The 21,895-nt window shown below is 40.7% G+C and overlaps 1 protein-coding gene across 4 annotated transcripts in view; it reads left to right on the top strand.

Moving 5' to 3' along the window:
* The window catches only part of cacna1ia (calcium voltage-gated channel subunit alpha1 Ia), a 114,570-nt gene that overhangs the window by 3,587 nt on the left and 89,088 nt on the right, over positions 1–21,895 (top strand). The window contains exon 1 of one of the 4 annotated variants that reach the window (XM_086054984.1): positions 9,467–9,739. The exons of the other annotated variants lie outside the window; for them this stretch is intronic. The gene's annotated coding sequence lies outside the window, so the exon portion shown is untranslated. Of the gene's footprint in view, positions 1–9,466; positions 9,740–21,895 lie in introns of those variants that run through there. 4 annotated transcript variants of the gene reach the window in all.

The following is a 21,895-nucleotide window of genomic DNA, read 5'->3' as shown; positions in this document are numbered from 1 at the left end:
GAGCCAGAAAAAAAGCCAAAGAAAAAGCATGTTGTATGTTGATGTCTTCTGTCATGACAATGGTTCAAAGCTTTGTGCAGCTTTCAAGCTTATTTGACGTGAAAACGGCCGCCAAATAGTCAATCATATGACTTCATTCGTTCACTGCCAGACATTTTCAGACCCTTTTTTACATTAGCGTTTGAAAAAAATTGAAAAAAAGAAACATAAGTTCCTAGGATTGAATGGCTGGACTGTTAAAAGTAAATAAAGTAAAGTAAATTCGACAATGGCAGTGAATGGTTTTGTTTTTCAAGGTTCAATTGTACATCCTAATTGGTTGTCAGTATTGCATGCATTTGCAAAGAACCACCCACGTAAATGTGCATCGACGTCATGTCTGGGATGGTTCACCGCAGGGGGCAAAAAGAGGCCAGCAGCCGCTCTCAACAACCTGACAGTAACAAGAGATGGTGTCAATAGGGAGAAATGAGCCCGAGTCATAAGCAAAAATGAGAGACATTCCTGCCGAGATAAGAAGAAATGCATAATGACCGGAGGAAAGACGGACAAGAGAGGCTGGGAGTCAAACGGAAGGGGGGCGTCGAGTGCATCAGAGCGACACGGGGGTGAGGATGAGAGAGGGATCAAGTGAGGAGTCAGGGGAGATGGAGGCTAAGCGTACACTTGGAGGGGATAAAAACAAAAAAAAAGGAGGAGAAGAAAGGGACCATGAGGCGGATGCGAATGGAGGCTGCTGTGAATGCTGCCATTATCCAGTGGGGTGAAACAATGGCTGTACAACTGTGTGCTGAGGGCAGCCACATACTGCGCCTGGAGGGCTTCCCGCAAAGGCCCGAGAAGGCGAGAGAGAGAGACAGACAGGCTGAGTGAAGGAGAGCGAGCAGGGAAGAGGTTCGATTGCTGCGACTGTCGATATTCTACAGCCTAAAACCAAAAAAAAAAAAAACATGGAAATGTGGCAGGTGGAGGCAGGGACGCCAGCAGAGTGAAAAAGACACACAGATGACTCAACAAGAACCACAATACAAAACTATGTAGCAACAGAATTTGATTAATATAAAGTACCAACGTCTATTTTCATGTCACGTCCAGATAATGATCTCGGAGCGCCCCTAATCCTTATGGAGATTTATAGAAAGACAAGACTGCACACGCCGAGTAGTTCATTGTGCTTACCGTACAGCTAAGCCAAAAATTATTCATAGCTTGGCTACACATTTTTAAAGTCCCCGTAAAGTGAAAATAAATTCGACATACCACTAAGCAGAATGTTCTTAACAACCCTGCCAAATTTGAATGATTAAAATGAGTCTCCAAGTATAGAAAACAATGTTTAAGCTATCGTCTCTGTCAGTCATCTGTCAATCAAATACTGCTACTTCTAATTGGAAAATGGATGCTTCTTCATCCAGGATCTTTCTTACGTCCACATATAACCATGTGTTGGAGCTGCGTAATTATATCTGCTTAAAACCTCGGCTGGCTGGTCCACGCGGGTCTTTTCATTACAACAACGACGAGGCGCTCTAAAGCAGCCAAGCCAGTGTGATCCTGTCATATCGGACTTAATAATAATAAAGTAAAATAAATCCCCCCTCTTCTTGCTTTCCCGTCTTTCCCTGAGTGATGAACACACACTCGCGGCCAACAACGAGGCACTCTTAAGCGGTTGGGAAGGTGCATTTTTGAGGTGGAGGCATAGCTAGCTAACATCACAATTGCACCTGATAAGAGCTGATGTGAACAGGGCATCCAAAGTCTTATATAGTGAAAAAGGGGCGACCCATGCCTGAGCTGAAATGCATCACTAGGCATGGTTTTAGCCAACCCCCCCCCCAAAAAAAACATTAAAAGTGAAAAATAGTTAGTCTGTATCCCCACAGTTGAGTACATCATACGTCTTTACACATTTCAGCAATTACCCTTAAACATGTCTAATTTATTTACAAACAAACCTCTAAATTGCAAAGACCTTAAGTCATTTTTATTTGGAGATACACAAGCAGCAGATTATCATTTGCTAAGATTTTCTTTTTTTTTTTTTTTTTCCTTTGCACATCCTGCAATCGTGAGTCACATATGCCTCCCAGCAGACCAGGCTGTGGACTCATACCCAGTCACCCACAGGCCCTGCTATTGTGTCATAGTGAATCTGACCACAAGTGCGTGCGACCAACGGGATGGTGGGGCAAGCATGCGTGCTTGTCACAGATCGTATCCAGGGGACTCTTAATGCGGTAGCTCAAAGAAAAAGATACAGCAGTTGCTCAAATAATACCAACACCTTGTGAGAATAAAGCGACTTGGCTGTCGTCAAACAAAATCTCAAGGTCAAGGTGCGCCACAGGTTTGCACATAGTGAATCAAACGGCAAAAAGAGAGAAAAAAAAAAGATTCTTCTGACAAACCTGAAGACGTTCAGCAGCACAATAATTTGTCTGTTAGGGGTTGAAATAAAATGATGTAATTGATTGATTTTGATTTTATTGAACATATAAACAACATGAAAAACACAAAGGAAACAAAAAACCAAAACAAAAAATCAAAATAAAAGGTCAGTACTTATCTTAATTCAGTAAAGTTTATATGTTAAAGGAGAGTAGGAAGAAGTAAAAAACGTGTCGAGTCCTCCCCCTTGTTCACTATAAAATATCGGAAATCATGCTCTATTAATACTAAGGTGGGTTATTCATAAATACATACACACATATACCTGAGCATAACCCGGATAAAAACTAAACTAAAAACGCTTATTTTACATATATACAAAGTAAACGCTATAAGCAGAAACAAAAAGACGTCATGTAAGACATCACTAACCATCCTTCCTCTCCTTGACACTGTGTTTCAAGAGAATCCAAATATTCCAACTCTTTTTTTTTTTTTTTTTTGTTGGAGTAATAAAGACAGGTGGTCTAAATCCCACCCCCAACCCATCTTACTGTTCACTTTATAGAAATATTGCAATTGATTTTGCGTTCAGTTGTTTGTGCACCACCAATTACAATTCTCGGTCTCTGTCCTAATTGGACTTGCTGAACAGACAAGCAGCTGTTATTGTCGTTGGCAACATTAGACGCTCGGTTTCATCAGAAGACTTGTCCTCCTCTTCCTGCTTTCAGCTTGCTTGTTTCTACCAGGCCTGCACCGGCAGTTTTTAATATAATCATTATATCATGCTTACTTCACTCTGGAGAGAGCGCTTGTTGTTACAGATGAAGCCCTTGCATTTATTCCTGGTATGCCTTCCCACTATTAGTATTTATGTCACATCTATTTCTCCACTGGCCTCTTATAAGAGACAAGCAACAGTGAAAATAGATCCTCCACCCTCAGCCAGGAGAGAACAGTGTTTAAAGGTTGTGTACTTGTTTGCACGCCGACAATTGTGCCTTTGTGTTGCCTTCTTCCAGTTTGCAGTTAATCCAGGTGCTTCCACCAGGGTGCAACAATGGCTACGAAACCCGTCTCCAGATAATCTCTGATGACAAGCCGCAGTGTGTGGCCCATCACACTTCATCTCAGTGATGGATAATTGCATGCCGCACAGCATGCGAGTGTTGGGATTTGTTGTGGGTCATGTCAAGGATTAGCATGAGCGAGTGATAGTTGCCGCTTCAATGTGGTTGACTTTGGAAATAAACATACTCTTGGATTAGTGTGGAAATTGATGTTAGCATTGAGATTGGTGTTATGCAGATGCGGGACTTTATGGATAATGTGGTAACTGCAACAGTGGCGAATCGGTGTTATAACAGTGGAGTTGGCATTTATTCGGGTGTGAATGGTTATCTGTCTCCATACGTGCCTTGTGATTGACTGCTGACCAGTCCGGGGTGTAGTCCGCCTTTTGTCATTCCGTATTCCGTTCCACGTGACCCTGAACTGGATAAGTGGAGTAGAAAATCGATGGATGGATGGATGAAGGGGTGGGGAAATGAATTTCAGGCGTTAACACCATCCATTTACGATGTTGTCTCTGTAATGCCTCTGCGACTGATATGTCACATGACATGGGCTATTGGTCCAACTCCTGCTTCTCCTCCATATTAATCAACACGCCCTTGAGAAAAACACCCAACCCCGAGTTTCATTAATGTTGATTTCCCCATTCATCTTTCTTAATTATCTACCCCTTTGATCACATCAGGTTCGGGGAGAGAATGCAGTTGTGGAAGTATTCAATTCAGATCAGAATGCCCCTAAGGGACATCCTGCTTAGAAAGTAATCAACTTCCACCTTGGAGCTATTGTAAAGATACCATAGTTACTTATGAAAGGTTTCAAAATGGCATGACATAATTCAATATGGGGAAGCAGTGTAGTGCAGGAGTAGTATTCATTGTGTCGTCGTAGGATTATAGGCTCGCTTCGCACTCAGTCATTGGAGTTCTGCAGTGTCTGCCCCAAGCCTGAATAAATGGGAAAGTGTAGAAAAAAATCAAGCTATACTGCTCATGCAAAACATAACTGAAGAAGCCGAAATGAGAGGGAGCTTGTTGTGCAGTCAGATCCGTTCCCGTCCATTCCCTTGGGTGAAAATTCATGTGACGCTGTCCTATATTCTATATGCATCCATGCACAAGCCGATGATGGGAAGTAAGCGATCAATTTGGGAGTTAAGCACCATGCTCAAGGGCACCTCAGCTGTGCTTCAGAGCCAAACTGGCAAATAGCGGCAGTTACCCAATCTTGGATCAGTAGCAGTTCTGATGGGTTTTTTTGGGTTGAAGCAGTCTTCAGTCCCTGAGACGAGCCCTCGAAGGCAAGTCCTTACCGACTGAGATGGATTCAGAGCAATTACGATCCAGCCAGCAGCAAGAAAAGGTTGCGCCTTCTGGGTTGTTGCCTTGGGAAACACAAAGCAGCGCAATGGTCAAAGATTTGATTTTAAATGCAACATTTGTCCCTCCAGCAAGGTTATTCTAATTAATGAAAAACAACCCAAAAAACGAAATTGAAATTGAACAAATATTTCCGTAACTGAAACTGCATTTTTTGTTTATAAAACAAACTAAAACTAAAGCAAAAAAGTCCGTTTTTGTGTTTCTCAATTAATTTCATACATGAACATTCAGGGTTGATTTTAAATATATTTATTTCAATATTACTGTACAGAAGAAGGATGGTCAAACAGTTGTTTGAGAATTATAGTTTTCTTTACTTTATTACACAATACTAAAATTAAACTAAAAAAAACACTTTTTTAACCGTTTCATGCATAGTGGTCACTACAGTGGACAGCTATTTAAAAGTTGCTTTCGCCTATATTAATTAATCTAAATTAAAAAAAAATATTTGTAACCCCTACATTAATTATGATTTAATGTTATTATTTAAAATGTAGATTAAAAAATAAAATAATAAAAAATAATAAAAATAAAAAAAATAGATTAATTAATATAGGCGAAAGCAACTTTTAAATAGCTGTCCACTGTAGTGACCACTTTGCATGAAAGGGTTAATTAAATAAAAACAGTGAAAAACCAGCAACCACACTCTAAATACGAATCAAAAGTAACTGAATTTACAAAACAACAGTCAAAATGAAATGAAAATTAACAACCGACACAGGCAGGAAATACTTTTAATTCGAACGGAATCCAAGTTGATGCATCCGCTTCCCTTTTTCCTTCTCGCTGTGACACGCGCTACGGCTACGCGTGTGGGCTCTTGGCACGCCTTTCCCGCGGCAGTTTTGTTACCTGTCACTGCAGACACCAGCGAGGAAGGCAGATTCAAGCCAGCTCGACCATCACTAAGTCATTTTGACGGACAGCACATCCCATCGTTCAACCCCTATCTGCTCACTGCTTAGTGATGGGAGCAAATAGCCTCCCTTAACGACAAATTGTGACCTTTCCGAGACAGAGTGATGCAAGTCCATGAACACATTGTTTAGCATTTGTGTGGGATGTATAAATCAACATCGAATTGACGTTTTGTGATTTTTTTTTTTTTTATTCCCCACCAGAACATGGCTATTATAATAAACGTCACTGTGACCTCGTTGTAGGTAATATATGTTTTTCTTTCTTCACCAACCACACTGATGGTGATCAGCTGGGCTGCTGTCATCACTGGTATAATAGACCATCCAATGAGCAGTGCCTGAAATGCTCGTCAATAAATGGTTACTATCACACAATGGAGGGAGGCACCCAAATACGGTCATCTGGTCAAGTATTACCCTACCCGTTTTTCCTTCCTCCCTCATATCTCACGTGTTTTGCATGTTGTATGATTTTCTTTTCTTTTTTTTCTTTTTCAGGAACAAAAAAAAAACTTCCAGCGCAATTGATGCATATTACAGGTATAACATTATGTTACAAAACATTTCCATTGGTTGTTTTACAATATGTAAACTACCGTATATGCAAGAAAATTATTTATTATTATTATTATTATTATTATGATTTGTTACAGAAAAATTGAACAACTGAAACCTGAACAAATTAAATTTCAGCAATCCAGAACATCTGACAATCTTTCCTGCTCCCGACGCGTTTGTTTAGCCATTCGGTGCCAGAAGGAGTCCATGGGGCTCAATCATAACAATCCCATCGGCCAATGAAAAAAAACAAAACAAAAAAACATTAAGCTTTTTGAATAACAAACTGGAGGCTGATGGTGCTGTGTCCCTAGACAGGGAACTGTCAGGAACAGGATATCAGACACACACAAACTAAAACATTTACTCCCAAAACAACACTGTAATGTAAAATTAGTTGAAACACTACCCTGCACGAAATATAAAATGAACATTAGAAAGAAAACGTGCCAATTGCTGAATTTGGAAAACAGGGAGAAACTGTCCCACCTTTCTCAACATGTCACGCTCCCATCGTAATAACGATGACACTCGGTGCTCATCACTCCTAATGAAATCTGACCTGCATGATTATGTCTCATTTTTATTCACTTGCTGCCACTTCTGCTCTGTGAATGCAGGAAGAAAAGTTGATCAGTTTTGTGTCAACGCTAAACCGTCAGAAAGACTGAGTTGCTTTTAGTGAAAGGTTAGCTGTAGCGCTATGATCGAGCATCATCAGTGCATGTCATGTCATTCAAACGCTTCATTCGCCCTCTCTGCCTGCCTCATGGCAAAGTCAGTCTGTTTTTGGGGCCACCTTCCTTTCATGCCGGATAGGTAAGAAACACACACCTATACACACACATATGACGCACACGAACGCACACGCACACACGGGTCCACAGTTCACACAAAGCTGAGAGCTGCAGGGGTGTAAATGTCAGCCCTCACTCTGTCTATTTGTTGATAGATTTGATTGATCGTGGGATACTGACAGCGTGTGTGTGTGCGTGTGCTTTTATGCATGGCTTTGTGGGGACATGGTGTTTATACAGTGCAGGGAGCACCTTTTGTTAAGATGGGAAGACTTGCCTCAAAATTGACAAGAATTACATAAAGGACTCATAATGAATTTAAATACAGAATTTTCAGTCGACAATGATGTGTACCTTTTAAAAAGTGCCTGCGTGTTATTCATTTCAATTTCATCATGCTATTTCAGTCAAAATGGCTTTGCAAGTATTGAGTGATTAACAACTTGTCAAATCCCACGCTCTGGCAAGTTTGAGATGAAACCATATCCTCCCTCTTGTGACACTCCAAACCCGCTCCTTCTTCCAAAGTGTTACAACACATTAGTCAAGGATCAGAATGACGCGTCGTTCAAGTTAGGGAATACGACTAATTGCTTTAGTCATATGACATGACAGCGACCATCAGTTGAAGAAGACATTGATGGTATTTTAGAAGAAAATAAAATGCCAGAGGGGTTGAATTACATATGGCGCATACTGTATACGTGTTGACATTTTAAGAGAACGGAAAAACTGGGGTGCATTAGTTGAGTGCCTGTATAAACCTTTGGACACACTGAGTCATTGTTAAATGTTAAATAATGAAATGTCATATTTTTTTCACTTTGTGTGTGTGTGTGTGTTGGCAAGAGAGCGAGAGGAACTTATTATGTTTTGTCTGGTGGTAATAATTAGCTCACCACTGTGTTGATTTTCTGCAGTCCAACAGCTTCTTTAAGTCTGAAATTGCATCGATTTATACACCAACCAGCCACAACATTATCACCTCTTGCGCATTGTCTAATACAAGACCTGCGTCAAATGCTGCTTTTCCAAAGATATTCATGTATTGTTTTGACTGACACTGCGAGAGAGGCCTTGATCGAACAATCTCTTACTGTAGTTGTACTTTGCAGTGGTGTTGAGCTAGTGCAACAGAATGAGCACTGTTCCTAATAACGCGCAATTGGTCACAATGTTGTTTTGTTTTCATCCAAGTCTTGTTCTGGAATATGGCGAAAAGATTTCAAAGTAGCTTAATAGTCTTGAGAACTTGACTGAAGTCAAATTAATCAGTTATGCGGAAGGCACATGATGTCACATACGTGAATTATACATCTGTTTTGTTTTTGCGTTTCTCTTTTCATCTTTAATACCCGTCTAATGCTTCCTCCTTGCATGTTTTAACTGTCTCCTGAATGCCACACATGCATTTTAAGGATCCGAGTAGGGGAGCCGACAGACTTATGACACAATTGTCATGGCTGATGGTGATGACCGTGTTCGGCTGCGCACCTTTCCTGCCGCACTGAATCATCACCCCTTGTCGCTCATAAAGCTGTAAACACAAGCACACGGCAACGGGGACATCACAAACACACACAAAGGCATAACACCAAATGCACTTTCAACAAAGATGCAGTGACTAAAATGAGGTTTAATTTGAATGTTTCCAGGGTAAAGCTATCGTTTTTATTTTTTCTTATTCTAAGTTAATGTATATTAAACAAAGTGAAAGGGAGAGGGAGAGACGGCAGTTTGAAAATAGAGGCGGACCGGCCTAGAGATGGGTACTACTTTTTCCCTCCGGGAAAAATGACGGACGACGGAAGGATATCCTGGCTGCTGACGGATGCTCAATTTTTAGTAAAATGCCCAGCTGTGCAAATACGCATGTTTTACGTTGCTTTATTAATTCATGTAGTTAGATCGCTACAAAAATAAACTAATATACAAACACAAGGGACCATCAAAAAAGTGTAATATTTTTTTGTTTATTGTTGAACTATTTAGTATTATGTCTGCAGTGTATTATTTCCATGGGGCATTCTTCCCATAATGCCACAGGGTATGCGCATATGCTGTTGCATTATGGGAGAAAAGTTTTTAGCATTTAGCCTAGAATGTTTGAATGTAAATTTGCCAGTCAAAAATGTTTACTCCACATTGGCAGTTCCACGCTTCCGTAATTGTTCAGCTGTGTGCTCTCAATGTCTTTCCATTCACCTCGCCACTACTCCACTCTGCCAGACAGCCACGCCCACCTCATTAGCCACTCTACTCACCTGGGTGCACAGGTGCGTCAAATCAACAAGCAGCCTCTAATGTATTTAGGCCTCTCCTTCTCTTTCACTCTTGGTCGTATTGTTCTTCTGCTCTCATGCAAGACTCTCCAGTAGGGTTGAAGCAAGTATTAAAGTGCTTCCCTTACCTACGCACAAGAACACTGAAAAAGTGGATTTACAGTACAGTATTTGATTAAAGGAGCAGGATGACATTTCCGACTGCAAAGCAGAACGTACGCCATAACGTGGAATCGGAACATGGGCCTTTCATACCACAACAGCACTTCAATGTTGAAACATCCCCGCCAAAGACACCCACAATAGAGCGGAAGAGCCGAGAGAAGGTAAAATTATCTATAATGTACATTACTAACGTAACATTAGCTCTGCAGAGGGCAAGGTTTCTATTCATATCAAGGAGCAGTGATGCAAAATGTGTGCCACTATAGGTGTCTTCTAATTTATAAGATTTATCTTCACTTAAGAGCCCACGGAGCATGGTGGAGGATGATGGTTTTCAAGCAATGACTTTTCACTAAATATTCGGAAGTGTGGAGCTGCCAATGTGGAGTAAAAATATTTTGACTGGCAAATATATTTTGAACGTACTATAATGGGGAGTTAGCTTTAAAAAAAAATGGCTACAGACATGTTTGACGATTTAGTGAAGATGTGAGTCTGTATGGGCTTGTGATTGCCTTGAATGGAGATGACTGTTGCTGCAGCAAAATGGCACTTGTCAGCTTCTACCGTTAAACCTTTTTCATTTTTTTCCCCCCCAAGTTTCACGTGGTAGTTGTTGGGTTTTGTAATGTTAGGAAATGCAGTACAGAAGGATGCCGTATTAGTCAGTCTGTTAGTAGGTCTGGCTACATTTTTGTATAAATATCACTTGTTGGCCTTGGTTTGAGTTTCTTGTGTACTGTAGTGCGATCTCTTTCAATTTCAGTGGGGCTCTGTTTTACCATTTTTAAAAGGAACATGGAGAGAAAGAAGTCGGAAATTAACTAAGCATAACATTCAACTGTTTTTTTTCCTGAAATTGTTTTGGTAATTACCACTGTTTTTAGTTTAAGGAAGTTGTGACGTAAACCTTAAAATGGCTTGTGGTCTAATATATTTGTAAAGCACTTTATACAACATACATAGTACACTTACCAATAAATATCCTCTTTCCACTGAAGTGCTCGTGTAATTAGAGTCTTACAGTTCAAATTTCACGATTTTGATGCATTTAATTGGAAGAGGCGCACACACAAAGCTCTACAAGTCCATGCTTGCTGATCACAAGCCACGGCTAATCATTAATTTCTATGCCGACCGCCTCCCTACCCCTCTCACTCTCACATGCCTCATTTACCAAACAATCCCTTCTTTGTCTTATGAATTCTATTAAGATGGCCCCTGCTCTGTCAAAATGAGATGAAGAGAAAGAAGACAGGTGAGAGTCTTTGGGATGCCTTGCATGGAAGAGTTGAGATGCATATTAAGTGTTTTTGGGATGGCTGGGCCACATGGAGCGTGGAGCATGTCAATATGTCTGCACACACACAGGTGTTGGGGGGGGGTGGGGGGGGAGCGGGGTTTGGGTACATCACAGTGAAATCCAGAAAAGAGAAGCAAGGCAATGATTGACAGTGATAGTGAGAGGAAGATGAGTCCAACCTCAAATACTGAAACACATTGTTGCTGTGCAGAGCAATTTCTACACGTTCTGTTTTTTTGGGGGGGTTTTTTTGTAGCGCTTCAGCAAAAACAGAAAATAATGCTTGGCAGTCAAGGAGTTTTGTACACCACAGCTGATGTAATTCGCTTAAGGACTGTATTGAAATGGATCCAACGCTCAATTTGTTTAGTTGCTTGCTTTGTCTGTACAAGGCTGAAAACAATCAGACAAAACAAGTTGTTCCTCTCCAGTCCAGTGAAGTCTGCAGGTTTTGGAATTTCATTCGGTTTACGAGGACATCTGATATTGAATAAAGGGATATTCCTTTATACAATATGTGTGTGTGTGTGTGTGTGTGTGACTGGTAGCCCCCTGCATTGCCTGGTAGCCTATACTGCATTAGGAAGACTCTTGGATTGAATTCACACAACGTGCCGTAGTTGAAGTGGCTGATTCTTTTGTTTGTTTTTGTTTTGCTCCCAAGCGGCTCAATTTGAATATGGCTCGCGGCAGTGTAAGGTGAAGGCATGTGCCAACATAACGGCAACACAAATCCAGAGATTGAGTACAACAACGCGATGACAATATGGAATTAACATTAAGGTAAATATGCAAATTGATAACGCATAAGAGTCTTCCCAAGCAACGCACCCACAATGAATTAGAAAACTGCAAAAGCATAGACCATTAAATATGGTTTATACTGGATATGCTAAATTGTAGATGCATAAACCATTAAATAAAATGATTGTTGATGGTGCCCAGTGGAGAAATGCCTCCAATTTCAGTTACCTTCATTGAAAGTAATGGAGGGGAGAGTCAGTCCAGGCCAGTTAAATCAGACAGAATGTTTTGTATTAAATGGTGCTCATTTAATGTCATTATTTATTTAGCATACCAGTAGTTTATCTATAAGGACTTGGGGTCTTTGTGTTCTTGCACTCTGACATCCCAACGTACATGCCAGTATGTTTATAATCTGGTGGTGTGCGACAAATACACAGCAGATATATATATTATATTTATGTATGTGTTTATGTCTATACTATATAGAAGGATACTGTAGATAGATGTCTATATATGTATTCTCTTTAGGGGAAAAATGTCAGATTTACAGTACTGAAAAATTCATTTATGTTGTACCATTCCCTCTTGAACTGAGCCGTATCAAATCGAACCTAATTGAATTGTTCCACTTTAAAATGACCCATCCTTGAATTGTATCACACTCCATGTATCGAATCTACTTTTCTTGGAGAGATGCCTCAGAATCCTCATTCTGACATTTTTGTTTGGCGTTATGTCTTAAGATTTTTCGAATCTAAAATATTTCTCTGCCAGTAAAAGAAACAGATTTAAGAAAAAAATACTTATTGTACCGCACAGGGATTTAAAAAAAAAAAAAAATTTAAAACATAGCCTATAGATTTTCTTTGGGGGGGGGGGGGAAGGTGTCTGGGATGGATTAATAGCATTTCATTTGAAAAACCATTGAGTTACGAGGCTGATCGTATCTAACTCACGGTTACCACTACATGTAAATCGAGCTCAGATAAAGGCATTATATCGGCATTGGGCACTTAGACCTGTAGTGTAAATCCAGCGCAAGACTTAAGACAACAAATAAGTGACTCAGACAGCCAAGACAAAAGTGATATCCTCTTTATTCGGTCGAGAACCTCAACTGAGTAAGCAAACAAGTGCTGGCTGCATTATTAACTCCGCCTGTCGGGAAGCTTATAGAAACTCACGCCTACCAAGACCCAAATAGCAAATCACTCTATAACCAAGAGACAAAGCAGACAGAATAAATGGGCTAGATTGTGAGGTAGAGGCAGCAGATGATTTGAGAGCGTGAGATGGGAAGAGGAAGAGAAAAGAGACGTACTGGTCTTTGAAGATCAGCGGGTGAATTATCCCTTTGATAATTGGCTCTACTTTTTCGTTTTGGCACTCGCGATGGTGTTTGTGTACATTTAAAACACTCCTTCACCCTTTGCCGACTGGTGTCATCACAACTGTGTGCGCGTTTTTGTGTGAGACGAGCCCCCAAAGGCGGAGAGAACACAATTGACAAACAGTCGGATTTAATATTTGTCATGGAATCTAGGTGCATGTCAGTAGGCGCAGCTTTGTGAACGACATATAGTCGGCCCGACGTATGTGCGTGTGTCACTGCCGCCGCGGTGCCTCATATGCCAAAGAGCAGCGTGACATATAGGAGGCTAATATGTGCCTTTGGGAAACTTCAAGGGCTTTTTTAGCCTTGCTCTTTGTAGATGGTGTGAGATAGTCAGGCTGAATTATGTGCGAGTGCATGCATTTAGTAATTCAAGAAGTTCTCGTGATCACATGTGGCTACCTTTTTTTTTTTTTTTTTTTACCTTTTCTCCCCCCCCCCGAAACGTCCTTCCAACAGCAGCAGTAATAGTAGATGTTAATATTGGCAGATGGAGCTGTGTGAATACAGCTCTGTAATCTTGTAAATCCATCTTGCCAAGTTCCACACTGAATGTGGCTGGATAAACAAAGAAAAGACCAATTAGTGGCTAAAGGAAATCCTAAAGGTACAATGGCAGACGGCAAAATGATGGTTGCTGCTGTAGCTGCAGTTTAGCTGCAACGGGACAGCGCTTTAAGACAAGAGCAATTGATTTTCATGTTACACAAGGTGCCCCCCCTGCAACTCCAGCAGTTTGGTGCATGAAGGACTTGGAACTGGACCTGAAACTACAAGACAATAGTGTTCCAAAATGGCACAACAGGGGTAACAAATTTACCAGAAAAGTTAAGTAAATTACATCATTACCTAAAGTGTATAAATAGAGACATAAATGATGGCCAAAGTCTGAAACACTTGAACGGTCGGACACATTTATTTCCATTTTTTCTTAATGCGATGAATAATTCAATATCCTGGATTATCTTTGTGTCGTGTGGGTCTACAGTGTGTATATATATTTTTAAAGTGGCTATCCATTTTCCAAAACAGTTGCTTTTGGCTCTTTTTCAAATAGTTTAATTAATTTAATTTAATTACATTGCAAGTAATCTACTTTAAATGTATAAAGCAAGGCATTAAGGCATTCTATGTTTTATTTAACAGGAGACCCAAGTGCATGTGCAACAAGGTAATAGTTCAATTAATATTTCATGTATTTAAAGCCTGATTTCTTGCGGCAGCTGCGTACCTCTACAGCATCCTGCAATGGTTGCCAAATGCAACAAAAAAAAAATATATATATGTATATATACATATGATTAGAGATCATCAAGTCCAACATGGACATTTTGCCCACTAAGGTACAACTGGCTCTTTGACAAAAGGGTGCTGTGATGAATTTGGTCTTCTGGGAAATTTCAATATTATGTAAAATAAAACCGAATAAATTTAGTTTGACATTTATGTAAGGTCATTGCTCAACAGTTTTCTCTGCCAAGTTTGAGGTAATTGAATTTAGGATGCTGTTTTGCCTGCGGTCATCCATGGATTACTAACCGGCAAAGCAGAGCACACGTGCGCGCACAGCAGACTGACACCAGTCGTGAATGCTTGCTGAGACGATATGTAGATGATAAATAAGTAACAAAAGGATCATGTGCTTTTGATAGTGTGCCAACAGTGAGTTCATGCCCTGAAAATCTTCTGCGTTTTGTCTTCTTGTTTGGTTCATGGGTGTCAATGAACATTGAATATGTCTGACCATATCTTTCATGCACTACATTGCAGATGACACATCGTGTGCATTTTTAATGAAATGGATAGAATTCCAGTTATAGGTCCTGATTTCGTAAGATCCTAAACAGCGGGCGCTAAATTGCGCATTCTCTCCCTCCCATGCTGTTGGCAAGGGGTGTGATAGCGGTACAGAGCTCAATTACTGAAGTGATGTTTCCATGCAGACTTCTTTTTGTCATACCCATTGAAATAATTCCGACTGAAGATCAAAGATAAATTGTTAACGTGAGTTGATCTATTCCGATCCGCTGTTTACATGTGTGACTACTGTACATTTAATCAGAACAGCCATTTTACAGATGTGACGTGCGCTGATCGATGTAAACATGCAGAGTGAAATTTGACAAGATTCCAATTGATAGCTTGCTCGATGAAAAATTACTTTCGAGCTATTTCTTAAGAGGAATATGGCACCCGTGTGCAACCCAACGAAATTCATTTCAGTTTCAGTCTGTTTATTCCAACTGAGGTGTTTATATGGAGCGTTTTCATTCAGTTTGGGCTTCTAACCCAATTCTAATTGAAATCCAAGGCTCCATGTAAACCAGGCTGATTTAATAGAAAACCTGTTGCCGATAATTATAGTTCAACCTCTTGTCATAGGTCCTGTGGCGTGACTTCTTGTGACTGGCTACAAGTCAGCCCTTATATCATTTACAAGTTCCAAAATTGCATTGCTGAACTGTGACTGTAAGTACTGTTTTTTGGTTTGAGAAATGTTTACACGAGCAGAAAAGCTCTCCCTGTCACCTCTAATTTGACCTGCACTATGCTGGACCTGCTTTGCATGATGATTGTAACCCGTTCATCAATTGTTGAAGTCATTACAAATATGATGCTTGATCAATCACAATGAAAATAACAATTGCATAGTATCGCATTCAAAAATGAGCCCATATTGTTTTGTTTGTTTTTCAGAAAACACCCAAAAACTGAACCCAAGACGGAATAAGTTTAGTATTGTTTCCCTCCCCTAAAAAAATCAGTGTACATTTGTGTGGTAAAACCCTCAGTTGCCGGCAATCCTGACTATTTTCGTCTTGAAGCAAAAGTACAGTTAATGACTTCAGTGCTTCCCAGTGGACATCCGTAATGCATTTAAGCACCCTTGAGGGAGCCTCTGCCTGACAGTGTAGAACTGCCTCTCAGCCCGCTGTCACAATATCTTTGCATTCCTTACTACATCTTTTCCATTCAGCCACTCTCTTTCCTTTCTCTTCCCCTTTTATCTTCTTTGAGTACTTCAGTGTACAGTTGACTATTTGTTTTCTGTCAGGAGTTAAACATTATGCCTTACTTGACTGAAAATAGGTGCGTGCTTTCACTTCCGATCGCATTCATTTGCTTGTTGCTTGACAGTGAGCTGGACGCTTCAAAAAATAATGATTTTTGATTCTGCCACTTGCACTTCTTAATTTACATTTGTTTTACCAGGAGAACCTTGCTTTTTTTTTTCCATTTTTTTTTTTTTTTTTTAAAGTTACATAATGTAAACGCAGCAAGTGGGACAAGGCTGATTCATCTGAGTGGCTAACCTGATCATGTAAAAGCATCACTTAAAGCAGCTCTTTTGCCTTTGTCAGCTTCAAAGCTGTAGCAGGTGGAGCCCACATCACCCTAACTAGAAGGTCCATATGATCCCCGGAGATCAATGAAGTGCAATTTTTTTGACGGAGAGAGTATCATCAAGAGCAATCTTGAGTCCCGCGTGGAAAAACAACATCAGACAACGAATCGTCAACAAAACAATGATGGAGAAGGGTATCATGATCAAGGGCGCAGCGTAGTGAAGGGAAATAAAAGCAAAGCAACGAAAAACGGTAATCTTCTAAATAATGAAGAGCCGAGGAAGGGAAGAGAAACACTAAATAATTCAGTTATGTGCGAGTTGGTGAGGTTATTTGAGCGCAAATAGGAGAATTAAAGTCAATTTGTCGCTGACAGGACTACCTCCATCCCACCTGCGTGCCACATTAACAAGTGTGACCCCACCGCTCATAGCACACTAACCGATCTTCAATTAAAGACCAGCCATGTAAAACTGGAAGGTTTTTCTCCTGCCAAGAAAAAACAACAACACAAAAATGGGTTGAGTGGATGTTGCAAAAAAAGTTTCTATTGTTTTTTTCTCATCTTTTAAAAAGTCCGTATTGTATATTTCTTCTATGCTAGGGCTACACCAAGTGTTCGTATGAAATGGTAATTTTTTGCTTTAGAGCAGAGGTCCTCAATAGGCACTCAATCTGGAGTCCTGATTTACAACTATTTTTAGATTTTTTTTTTTTTTATATGCTTGTAATTTATTCATCAGATCTAATCGGGTATTTACAGTAGTCTTATTCGAACATGCACAGCATTTATGGTGATTGTATACTACACAGACCAGTCGCATGCATTGTAACGCTTCCCACACGGCACCACTCAAGTCGAATTCAAAATTTCGATCAACTTTGTGAGTGTTGAGAGTTTGTAATATTATGTAGCAACTCAAAATGCTCACACGCAAAGTTTTTCTTAATCTTGATTGTATCTACTAGTATTTTCTATTTTCAGGGATTTAAGTATCTGTCTGCCCGTCTATATAGTATACTGTATGTTATAGATTATATTCCGGACAATGGCTGAAAGATTTTTTTGTCTTTGTTTTACTATCCAATCGGAACTTGTCACTTTTAATTGGCTTCTGCTTTTGTGGCTGTTCATTGCTTTGCCGCCATTAGAGTAAACATGCAAATCCGGGTGCAAGAATTGAAATGCAGGTGACTCAAGAAAGTGAATTTAGCTCTCATTGTTTTTTCTCCTTGATTGTTCTGGGGACAAATGTGCGTGTTTGGAGTCTTACTAGTTGGAAATATCTAAGAAATGGGAAAACATGTTCATCTAAGTCCACTTTTGTGAAAAAGTGGAGGTGTCTTATCTTTCCTTATTTTTACGTATAAATAGGAGAGCATCAGTTGACACCTGATGGGCATTTTATATCCGACTCAGTGCAACTCCCTTCACGGTGTTTCTCACTCTCGCTGGGGAAAGCGCAAACAAGGAGCATAGTGAATTTCAAGCGAAGCCTCTCCTTTCAGTCCATGTTTTGTTCCACTTGATCACCCATCTGTGTTTCATTTTCTTCTATTTCACCGTTTTCCCTCTTGCCGTAATCCCTGACCCATTCTCCATCTCTTTCCCTTGATATGTGAGTATGCTATGAAGCGGCATCACAATCTTTTATATTTACGAGTGGCCTTCCCTTTATATGTGTTTATGCATGTGTGTTTAGTTTGCTGTGTGTTGGGGCGGGGGGGTGTAGGCGCAGGCTCCGAGAGCCATTTTCAAATCTCATTTTACACAGCTGAGGGTAAAAAGACCTGACACAGCACTCTGTGAAGAAGGCAAGGAAAGGAGAGGAAGGGAGGATGAAAACGGGAGAAGGCAAAGAGGGGAGCATGGCAGGAGATGGGGAGGAAATGGTGGTGAAGACAAAGCCGAATGTGGGGTGAGGGAGAAAATGAGGGTGGGGTTGCTTGCATCGTGCTACCTGGAGGCTGGCGAAAAGGGAGCAGGGAGGAGCAACCGAGCAAATAATTGTTTGAAGTTGGTCAATTTTGAAAGGGAAATGGGAGAGACAAAAGAGGGTCATTTGCATAAGGCAATTTTGATACGCTTGTCACATGGACAGTTTGGCTATTTTTTTACATGGATATCAATTATTTGATATCAAACCAAGGAAGGCAGTATTTTGAGCGACACAATGCATGCGTGTGATTAGCACGAATCTAAACACAAACCTTGAACAGAAAGTCAACTCTGGCCGCAATTCTCCTAAAGTTCTGTTTTCAGTGCTCTACAACATAGTTTGCTTGTGAGCTATTTTGTGCAAAAATGGCATTTTATGACACTTTGTGACAGTTGCAAATGTGTCAAGTTAAAATGACTACTTGACTCTATATTGGCACAATGAAGTGTTTTTTTTTAATGCTTGTAAACTGACAATTCCCAATATACTCTTTATTAGAATAAAACCAAGTAGTGTTGCTATTCCAATCCACGTAGAACTAACGAGCGCATCCTTGTAGGAATTTCTTCCCTGTTCATTTCCTCCCCTAATGTGCAGGTGAAGCGTTGACCCTTCCTTCCCTTCCCTCTCGCGCAATGAGCATGTTTGCGCAAATGAGGTAATTAGGGAGGATTCCTTTGAGCTTTAAGATTTGAGATGTGAGGAGAGGGAAGAGAACATGGTGGACAAGGATTCAGCCTACAGGCATCCGAAACTTTCATTAGGTACACCTGCAATATTTAATGAGATGCAATAAAAGAACTGCGGTGCGGCAATGAAGATGAAGATCGCGTATTGTTTTGATTGACGCTAGTGTGGAAGTACACTGCGTCATACTGGATGCTGCTTGCTAACATTTTGCACTTGTATAAGTAAAGGAGCGGCTAAAATACGGCAAATGCGTCTCTGTATGAAGCAGTTTTAAATCACTGCAAAGTACAACTGCAATAATAAACACCTTTGTCATATATTGCGTATCATTAGATTAGACAGGATGTGGCTAGAGAGTGTATATTATCATCACCATGATGGCTCTCTACATCTGGCTGTTATTTTTCTTCCAGATAGCATCTCTTTCCTGTCCTGAGCCACGTTGCTCTTTTCTGCCATGTGTGTGTGCATTGTCCTTCACTTTCCTAACTTCTTTCATCTTTCTGTCGTCCTCAATTACCACCCAATCACTGTTGGGCTTCCTGTCTCTCTCTCTCTTTCTCTCTCTCCATCTTTTGCATGATTAAATCTGGTTTGCTCTTGTTTTGTCTTCAACTGATTCAGTATGCATCGTGTCTGTTGTGCCTTTTCTCCCTTCCGCTTTCCCCCCATTTGTATCGCAAGTGACAATTTTTTGCAAACGCAAAGCATTGACACCCGTGCGTGTGTACATATGGCCATAGTGGAATTCTCACATATGGCTGTGCTCCAAAAAAAAAAGCACACATTGCTTGCTTTCAAAGTTTCCAAACTTTAGACTTCTAGAAAGTAACTTGTGAATGTAGAGGAAGAGTTGGTGAATAAGACAGCTGAAAAGATAAGAAGTGCTGACAGATGTGCTCCCCATTCAATGGAAGAAAAACATCTGTTGACACACGCTCTCGAATTTCTTCTACGTATGTTTAACCACTTGGAGTTTACGCCATCCCTGGGATCTTATGGCTCGGAAGCTTTGAGGGAGCAGATTTGAAATGGATTTGTAGCTTTTGTAACGCATGCATTGAGGCCTGTTGGCAATAACAAGAAGGAGTAATGTCGAGGTGAGTCAAACTAAATCATAATGCCTCCCGAAAGTGCTCCCCAGCACCGGTTGCCTTGGTAACACTCTTTTATTTGTCTCGTATTCCTTATCTATCAGTCAGCAGAAATTGCTCCCCTTATTGGCTTCAACATTCAACATTGCCCAGTAGCTAATATAGGATGGCGTGATGTTTGGCTTCAGACCCCCATGTACTTCCAATCAAACGTTTTTTGAAATGACCCTGAAAGCCTTCTATTCAGGAATGTCTTTTTAGCACAGTTTGACCCAGTATGGCTGAAGAAGTTGAAGTTGAAACTTACAGTTGTTCTTCTGTGTCAAAGCCAACCGATTTGAGGGGAAATAGAAGAGCCGGATGAGAGTGAACAATTATTATTTTACATTTCAGAGGATAAAGGGGAGAAATGAGTATGAGCCTATTGTGAACTGATCAGGTCCTTACATTTATCAATTTTGGTATTTTCAATTGCGTTTTTTTTTTTTTTCTTTTTTTCATTGTTGTCTTTATATGTTTATATGTCTACTCTTAAACTCGTATGGGAAGTGGACACATAGCTGGCCCCTCTCAGGTTTTACAGATACTTCCTAATACTAACCAGTCTTTAGTCAGAAAGTTTTTCAACTCTTTTCTCAACAACAGTCCTACATGTTTGACATTGTGGAGCATTGTGACCTCTGCTACATGTTGCATTGCAGTCTTATTTTCAGCATCAGAGCAACTTTAATATTTGATGCAAGTGAGCTGAGGAACATGAATGTTTATTTTCAACCAATCCTGTTCCAACAACATTTTTACTTGACACAACACGGCCTTCCCAGCACATTCTATTCAACAAACAATCTTCCTCTGTCAATATGGGGTTAACAACATGACGATTGCTCTCGTCTAATTGTCTAATTTGGGGCTGAAAACACCTGCTCATTTTTACACACTCCTTTTCAAGTTTACTGGCTGCGCTAGCACTACGATTAACCCTGATTTGCTACACCCACAAGTATGGCGGCTGTCGGTCTTGCAAAGAAAAGTGCGTGTCATTTATCAGGATATGAGAGTGACAGCAGGAGGTCTAACAGTAAATCATCAGCAACGTTATCGGGCCACCCCTCTCTTGCCACTATAGATTTGTGTCGGGGAGTTGAGAGACACTGTTATAAATCAGTCAGTGGAGTCCAAGAGTGACGCACCACCCTTCTTCCCTGCATCATTTGGGCACACACAGACGAAAAATAAAACAGAACATAGCACAGATGATGAGAGGAAGCAAATCAAGACACATCCTGATCTGATTTGATTTAATTTGTCCATCCGTTTTCTTCCGCTTGTCCGAGGGCAGGTTGCGGGGCCAGCAGTTTAAGCAGCGAAGCCCAGACTTCCCTCTCCCCAGCCACTTCGTCCAACTCCTCAAGGGAGATCCCGAGCCATTCCCAGGCCAACCAGAACATTTAATCTCTCCAGTGCATCCTGGTTCCTTACCAATGCCTCCTCTCAGTGGGATGTGCCTGGAACACCTCACCACGGAGGGGTCCAGGAGGCATCCTGACAAGATGTCCAAGCCACCTCATCCGGCTTATCTCTTGATGCGGAGGGGCAGCGGCTCCACGCTGGGCATCTCCCGGATGACTGAGCTTCTCACCCTGTCTCTAAAGCAAACCTACACATTGTGCTTTTGTATGTTGTTCTTTTATTCACGACCCACAGATCGTGACCGAAGGTGAGGTTGATCGTAAATCAATAGCTTCGCCTTTTGGCTCATCTCCCCGCACCACTCGCGCTGCACCGATCCGCCTGTCAATCTCC

The sequence above is a fragment of the Filicampus tigris genome, chromosome 16, assembly GCF_054856515.1.
Source record: "Filicampus tigris isolate MCC_2025a chromosome 16, RoL_Ftig_1.0, whole genome shotgun sequence".
NCBI lineage: Eukaryota > Metazoa > Chordata > Actinopteri > Syngnathiformes > Syngnathidae > Filicampus > Filicampus tigris.
The sequence above is the reverse complement of the archived record's forward strand: the minus strand, read 5'-3'. Positions and strand labels throughout refer to the sequence as shown.